This window comes from Mycetomoellerius zeteki, unplaced genomic scaffold (genome assembly GCF_001594055.1).
Source record: "Mycetomoellerius zeteki isolate Tzet28-1 unplaced genomic scaffold, Tzet1.0 scaffold310, whole genome shotgun sequence".
NCBI lineage: Eukaryota > Metazoa > Arthropoda > Insecta > Hymenoptera > Formicidae > Mycetomoellerius > Mycetomoellerius zeteki.
In genome coordinates, this window is record NW_017257295.1 from 1,306,223 (window position 1) to 1,315,173 (window position 8,951).

The window sequence follows — 8,951 nt, forward strand, 5'->3', positions numbered from 1 at the left end:
GAACACGGCCGATGCTTTAAGCCACCGAGAAGGGGCATACTATGAAATTAGTATAATCACGATCAAAATTACTCGCGCCGGGTAACGCTGAACCACCAACCGCCGCTCAAATAACCCGCCCCGTCGTCGCCAATCGGGACTCGCGAGTCGGCGGCCATCTTGCGCGGCGCCGCATGCGCGTCGGAAGCCACGAATTACCGCAAAAGTGGATAATTTCTGCTTGCAGGGTGCGCACCAGGCCGTCCATCGTGTACCTCTCTGTCATGCCCGATCCAGTTTCGAAACCTTCATACGGAAGAACTTTGATAAAGCGGACGAAAGGAATCGATCCCTATGAATAGCCTCGATAAATTAACAACTGCACGAAATAGCTACGCTCTATGTCATTTTCTTAGGGAGTGATTACGATAAAAAAAGAGAAGAAGCGGGGTTGCTTGAATGCTCGAGGGGAATGCACGCAGTGGGAAAAGAGAGCGAACAAACATAAAGGTTTGTTAGAAGAAGTAATAGACAGGGGAGATAAACATATTAAACTTATCGCAGAATTGCAGGACACAAAAAGCAAGCAGAAAAGAACAGGGTAGGGAATGCGAAAAGGCATTTGTAAGAAAATAGAAGAAATAAATAGAATTTGAATTATTCTTTAAATAATTAAATTAAATAAATTAGTTAACAACAATAATGTTGATTTATTAACTTTTATTATTATGTAATGTTGTTATATTTTTCACATTTGCAAAAATTGTATCTTACGATATTTGCATGGTGGACTTAGCAATTTGAAATTCTATCGAATGTAATAGAAAGTAGTTCATTTGAAAGGAGTGTACTTTTTAGAATTAGAAGCCTGTTTTCTTAACTGAACTTTATCTTTCCTCTTTTTCTTTTCATGTTGGATGATAACTCTAATGAGCTGAAAAAAGTAATTAAAAAGAACAGGTCTTTGATATGAAAGTACTTCACACTACTAATATTTACGAATACAGTACTCATTACGTTTTTTTTAAATCAGTCGTCATAACTAAATAGTACACCAACACATCAACATTAAGAGATGGTTCTCCGCAATCACTCGCGGTACTTTCTGTCATAGGCGGGCAAAATGCCAACGGCGATAAATTCCATCGCTTTCCTCATGCACGTCATTCATCATTGTAGGTACTTTGCTTGCGTATGTATGTATATACACGTATTACTTTTCTCCTGATGACCGCGAAGAAACATCTCACGCGACTCGAATCCGCAAATCGCGCTTGCAATGTCGCTCACCCGGTTTTACCGCCGCAAGGCCCTCAGCTCCCGTTCGCAGCAGTACCGCAGTACCGTGTAATTAGTAAGAGCGAAATGTTTAGGCTGCTCTCATCCGTCGCCGAAGAAACGCCCCTTCATATACAGGACATATAGTACGTATTGCTTTGCTACCAGAGGAAGAGGAAATGGGATTTAGTATATCTCGGAAGATCATAATTTAAGTAATGGTGTTTTTATTCCCCGTATAAATTTTAAAGTATGAAAAACTAATAGCTGTCAAACGTTGTTTCACAAAGATACATAGTTATGAACATAGAAAGTTACGTTAATAGATTTCAATTACTCTTAGCAATGATAGGAAATAAAAAGTATTTTAATAAGTTAAATGAAATATGTTAATAATTCCTGTTGTCTATAAACTAGAATTTAATAACATAGGACTTAAACAATTTATCGCACATTGTTAATCACAACTGTTTCTCGAGCGTAAAACATAGAGTCCTATTCAGCATCAGTAATTGCACGGTAGATTGGTCTCATCATAATCTAATTAGTGACATCTGATAAATTGTTCTTATGTGCCCGTACATGTGCAATTATACTAGTGTACAGAGAGCTTAATGCGGCCCAGTCAGCCGGGGTCCGAAAGGCGCCATGTTACGTGGTCCACTGATTATAGTTCGTTAATTATCGGTGGCCGCAGCCAACCGAAATTAGAGGATTCAGAGTCGCCACTTTTGTTCGCGTATATTAAGAATGAGAATAAAAGCATAAAAGTCGTCTTTCTTCGCATTGCGTACAAAAAAAATATCAATCGATTCCGACATGATTTGCTCATATGAAGGTAAGAGGGGTGGTTAATGCATGTTTACGCTTTGTGATCAGTTATGTCTTAAAAGTCACAATTAAACTTTGCAACGCTTAAATCGATAGAACAATAAAATAATTACATATGAACTGCCACTACGTATAATAGGTATACAAATAACGTTATACTGAAATATTAAAAAATACAAAAAGGCAACATTAACATTGTTAAAACCGAAGGGGTAACCACTAGCTAAAATATTGTCCCACAGATTACATGATTTCATATGATTTCATCTGATTATAAATAATTTTTTTCATTGCTATGAAGTCATTTGGCAAAATATACGATTTTATTTAATATTATACAATAATTTCTCATGGTTGCATATGTAATTATCGGATTATACATAAAGATTTCGTATGAATTTTATAATGATTTCGAGGACACTGTCCCAAGACTACATTAAGTAAGTGGTTACCCCCTCGGTTAAAATACACTCAATCCATCTAGAATTTGCTACATTATTACTTCTTCTCCATGAACCTCTTATGTCTTTTACTTACGGGGACGTTATGTTATCCTACAAAAAACTTTTGCTTATCTTATCCAGATCTGCATTGCAAAAGAGAAGAAGCAAAGAAGAAAGAACGCGGCGAACAGAAAGAAGGGCGTAGTGCGGGAGATTCTTGCCAGTCCTTCCGCCGTTTTTCGAGGCGTATCCTATCTGCTACACCCGGGGCACGAATACGAATTAGGACCGAGTCGCAGCAGGATCGGGGCACGGCCGATTTCGTGTATGCTGGTGCCTTGGGCAACGGTAAGTTGCTGCAGTGGGTCTAGCCACTGCTCTGCCCTCTGTAATTATACCGTGTACAGCCCACCGCCGCTTTACTCTTTCTCCGAGAGAGCCTTACTTCTTTCCCTTCGCTCCCTCGTACATTTCTGTTCCTCGATGATGCCTCGTGTTGTTCAGCGTGCGTCTCGCCGGCCGTGGTCCCGCCGGGGGCGAAGGTTGCGCTGGAACAGCCGTCTTCGAGTACCTCCCTTGCCATCTCCCACAAGTTCTTGTTTGACTCCAACATGTCGATTTCTTACTTTCAATCACTAACTACTCTCTGTTCCAGGCATTGGCAGCCAAATGTGTGTTTAACAAAATGATTTTGGAAAAGGAAGAAATGTTAAAATAAAATCATTTATTTTTATTTGAGAGAGCAAAGCTCGTGTGTTTTGTGTAGTTTTTTTTGTGTAATTATTTTTACATAATTACACGATGACATTATAATTCACTATAGTTATTAAAATATTAATTGTAGTATATAGACGATGCTGTAGATGATTTTAATTATCACTAGTTATTAAAATATAAATTGCAGTAGTCGTTGTAAATTTTATTTTTACAAGTGCGTCAACAAGGTAAAGATGGCTTTATTGATCGCAACTGACGATAAGTCGTCGCACGTCCAACCTTTTACTATGACACTCCTGAAGCATGACTATCAGATTATACATCGTTATTGCTTTCTTATCATCGTATCGAGATTGACTTTACGCGGCACGTAATTAGCATCGAGGAATTATTACAAGTAGCGCGCGCCTTTGATTTACGAGACGTAAGGGTGCGCTCAGCTGCGCGCTGCCGCGCTCCATGAAGCGCTTTTCTGATCTCGAGATTTCGCAATCTTGTATCTACCGCATTACGCAAAATCGTGCGAGCAATTATCTCACACACGCACGTCGGCGCGGTGCGTACCCTCCATTCATTGCGTCGGACATCGTCGTGGCCGATATTCAACGAGCGCATCATCTACATCTCGGTCGCCCGGAGCAGTCGGTGCTCCGTTGTGGATATTGGAGAGAAGGATAATTGGTTCGGGAGCGCCATTTCATTCGCGCGATCATCCCGATATGTATCTCGATACGTATCTAGCAGCGTTGTTCGGTGCAATGGCGGCGCGATGGCGATTCCAAGCCGATTTAATATTCGTGAAAAACGCGCCGGGCACCTACTGACGGACGATTGGTACGCAACCCCCTCGGGTGTCTTCATCTTTGTTTTTCCATCGGCTTATTTATTCTGTAAAATTATCGAGACGGTCATCTGCGTATGTCGTGCCACCGTGTATAATCACGGGGAGAAAAAGAAAGAGGATGACTGGGTCATTGCGCTGTGCGACAGCACGGATTTGCATCGAGTTTATCTTTTACTCTATTTCTTTCTGTTGTTATATAAATTACTAATTATTGTTATTTTCGTGATTAATTTCCAGATAAAAACGTACCATGTTTAAAATAATTTTATCGTGGCTTATACATACTTGAAAAGAATAGCTTTGCTAAATTTTTAGATACTTCAACAAAACTATTTTTTCCATGTATAAGACACAATATATCAAAGTTAGAATACATATAATCAAATAAGTCAAGATATTATTGATTCATTTGACATTATTTTTATTACAAATATTTATATATTTTTATTATATATTTTTATTATGAAATTATTTCCTTTACTCACAACAGTGTGCAACAAACGGATGTAGTTATCTATAATTAGTATAAGTGAATAAAACTGATTCTTTTATTTAAATATCTTATATTTTTATCTTACAACATGAGAAGAGTTTCGCGAGGATGTCGATGTAAAAGTCAATGACGCCAGTCCGACGCGACGTGTGTCAAGTACTGTTCGATTTATAACGAGAGTACATGGTAGTTTTGATAAATTGCCGTAATCTCAGTTAAACGTTATGACTCATATCTGCGATATAATCAACGAACGCTAGCACGGGTCTGAATACGCAGCAATCTGTGTATACGATACCTATGTGTCTGTGTGATGCGTATGAATATGAATATTCTCACTTACAATAATGATTATTAATGGATTACTGTAAAAATATGTCATCTTAATAATAGTATTAATATATGTATACCAAAAAATTCAATTTTCTCAAAAGTATTTACAGCGATAACAGTTTAATGAGTAAATTATAGTAAATATACTATTTATGTCTAAATTCTACAAATCTAATTTAAAATTTAGACAATGAGATTTTTATTTTCTAAAATTACGAAACTATGAAAATACAAATTAATTTCAATTTTGATTCCAAATTTCTGAAATTTTTACATTTCACTCGTAAATAATTCACGGATTAGTTACCAGAAAGATTTGAAATAGGATTAATAAATGATAATGTATATAAAGAAAACATAGGTATATATACATATACTCTCTAAATCTGAATCAGTGGATAGTCACTAATTACCCAGTGGCATACTTGATAATCAGTGAAGTTTAACTAAAAAAGAAAAAATATTTGAGCATTATTTGACTAAAATACTGATATTTGCACGTTAATTTCAATCTTCCAATACCATATTCATTGAATTTAACAACTAAAACAAGATTAGTTAGATCACATAATAAAGATTAGCTAGGTTAGGAATCTCACATTTAATTCACTGATTGTCAGTGGCATACTTGACACTGAGATCAGTGATTATTCACTGATTCAGATTTAGAGAGTATATATATACATATATACATGCATTTTTGTACAAGCTACTGTACTATCTTGGTTCTTCGTTTGGTATATGTCTGCTGATACATATGTTTGCTGGTACATTTATGTTTTATTACACATATTTAAGATTCCGCGTGCAGACATTGCTCCATAACGTACCTACATAATCGTTTTACTAATAAATTAACGCTATCCGAGAAACTTGATAAAAGATAACGTGCAATGTCTACCACCGCTGTAAAATATTGCCTGTTAACACGAATCTAATGACGAATTAAAGAATTAACAGGAATCTCTTGCCCATATAATCTTATCATAAATCTGACGTCGATTTATTTTCGTTTTAATTTTTTTTATATATTTTCCTTTTATCCAGTTATTTATTTGCACATATCAGAATCTGTGCAAATGACTTGCGAAATGATTCATATTTTTACAAGTTCCTTAATTAGCGATAATTCTATGAGAAACGTTTCCTCGGCTCATAGACTTTAATTTTCTTGCACGTGTACAGAAGGATGGTAGCGATCCTTCCTGCGGTGTTATTATTTATGTATACATATGAGATATTTTTAAATACAGCATCCCTTCAGGCAGGTAGGTAATTAATTAATTGACTGTTTACTAATTATGTGAATTAGATGGTTATTCACACGTGGTATATTACGCAAATGCTGAGACCTCAATGATAAAATACCTATCAACCTAATTTACCGTTATTATAATTACTGTACATTGTCTAATTAATCAGTTATTTGACTATATTTACACACATTTCAACAGACTATACATCCATTAAAGAAACGAATACATGTGTCAAACAATTTTCATGATTATTATTGTTCTGCATCATCTTTTGAGCGTTCACTGAAAAGTTTCACTGTCGAAAGCTGGTTTTCTATGGAAACCGAAGAGCATAAAAACATTTCTATTTTACTTTCAAGCTGTGCTCCGGCGTTTCACACAGCTGACATCGCTGACAATACGCGCAAAAATAGATTATCAAGAGTACCGACTTATGAAAGATCGTAAAAGTCACCATATTGAAAGTCACTCGCTCGACAAGACAGCCCGGTGATCGTCGGCTCGATATAATATGCAGGCATATGACGTCTGTCATGTCGAGCGACGCGTTTTTGATCCGAGTTCGCGTGCGCGTAGATCGATCATGAGTGTTAAAACCGAGCGTGATACCGCTCTTTGCTGATTAACCAACGATGTTACCACCGTACCATGCGATGTACCAGATCGTACATCTATATTTACGTGTTGATTCTGAGAATCGCCGTAGCTTCATTTAGTCCTTATCAGCAGAAGACCATCATTGGAAATTATGCAACGCTTTAATCGTGGAAATATAGGAATTATACGAGGGAATTCTTAACCCTTTGCGGACCGACGACCCCATTTGGGGTCACCTCCTTTTATTTTGTAAACTGTTCGCTTGATTTGTGCTTGGCCTATGGGATAATTTAATAATGTTTTATTCAAATGAAATCAAAAATTAAAGAACGATTGATTCAATATAAGGCGGACAAAATTTTTTAAAAATAATTTGATTATCATAAAACTCGGTTTTAAGGAATTTTTAATCGCAAAATATAGCATCAAGTATCCAATTTCGCTTTATTTCATATGCTCATTAATACAATTAATTAAACAAATAATGAGTATTGATGTTCAAACTGATTTTCAAACTCTGATTATGAGCGCTGTGACACTAGATTTTCCTTCATGGAGGCTATCTTCTCAGCGATACCAAGAATCTCTTAACCGAGTTCTACAATAATCAAACTATTTCTTTGAAATTTGATAATAGAATTCTGAGGTCAAAATAGAAATCGGTAATCCCGAAAACATTTAGATCTTCTATAAGTTACTTTTGTTAGACAGTTCCGTTCCTTAAAGGATCAAATATGTGTATGATAATAATAATAACAACGCATGCTTGCAGTATTAAGCATGGCCGATATAATTTATTTAAATTTCCCTAAAAAGCAATTTGCTTGTTCATATAGTCCGTAGAGTAAACTCATTTACATATATCTATCTCATTTACTATACACCCATTTACTATACACCTATTTACTATACACCCATTGATAGAAATATTTTGACGTGTAATATCGTCATTAGAGCTGAAATATATGATAGTACACAACATTAGCTATATGTCAAAATGCCCTTTTTTCCATCCTAAACAATCCATTGATATCAATGGGTGCTTTCCAGTAACAGACACAATATAACACAATGAATCGTTGTATCTTTGTTTGTCAATGTTAAAGAAAGATAAAATGATCATTGTGTTACGCTGTGTCTTTTGCTGAAAAGCACCAAATATCTGTAACCGTTGTCCACGTTTTGCAATTGTTGGATAATTTATTAGAGAAGAAGGTGATATTACGATCAGTATGGATATAATAGCTCCTTTTAATATCTCCACTATTAGATGGCAAATTCTAGCGATTACTTATGGAATTATTTGCTCAATAATTCGCCGTTATACTATGATGCTAATATACACAATGGCTAGCATTTATTATAACGCATTTTTACTTTTTTTCAAAATTTTCGAAACGTTTTTAAGGAACATTTTAGTATTTAATTTATGTTACATGTACTGTAGATTTTTAATACTGAGTAGCCTATATGCGATTACGTGTACGTTATTTTATATATATATATATACATAATGTATGTGTGTGTGTATGTATATATACGAGTATATATAACTCGTCGGTCGCGTAAAGGAGGCACGGCAGTGTCGCTGCGCTTGGCTTAGCGCCGAGACACTACCGTGTCTCCAGATACAGGGTGTTAGTTAAGTATGTTGCCATACTCAACAGAGCGATTCTTTGGTTTATTTCAAATAAAAAAGTCTATATAAACATGTGTCCTAAATGGCTTAGTTTCCGAAATACAGGTGAATGTTCGCAAATATTTGACGAAATGGTAGATTGCGTTGGAGATATCTTCCTGCATAAATATGCATTGCTTCACGTGAGTTACCATTTGCACAATCATAAACAAAGTGACAAAGTCAAAGTCAAATTCACAAAATCAAAAATAGACTTCAGTTCTGATGTTGCTGCGGATCAGTTAGCTTGTATTATACATACGTTTTCAACAATTCATCTAATTGTTTTATTTTATCAGAAGAACTGAAGCCTGTGTTTTTTTTTCTGTTTATAACTAGTTTTTGACTAGTTCAAACTGTATTTCTTTCAAATAAACAGATTATTACTACACGTTAAAATTTTTTTATTTCAGAAACTAAGCCATTTAGGACACATGTTTATATGGACTTTTTTACTTGAAATAAACCAAAGAATCGCTCTGTTGAGTATGGCAACATACTT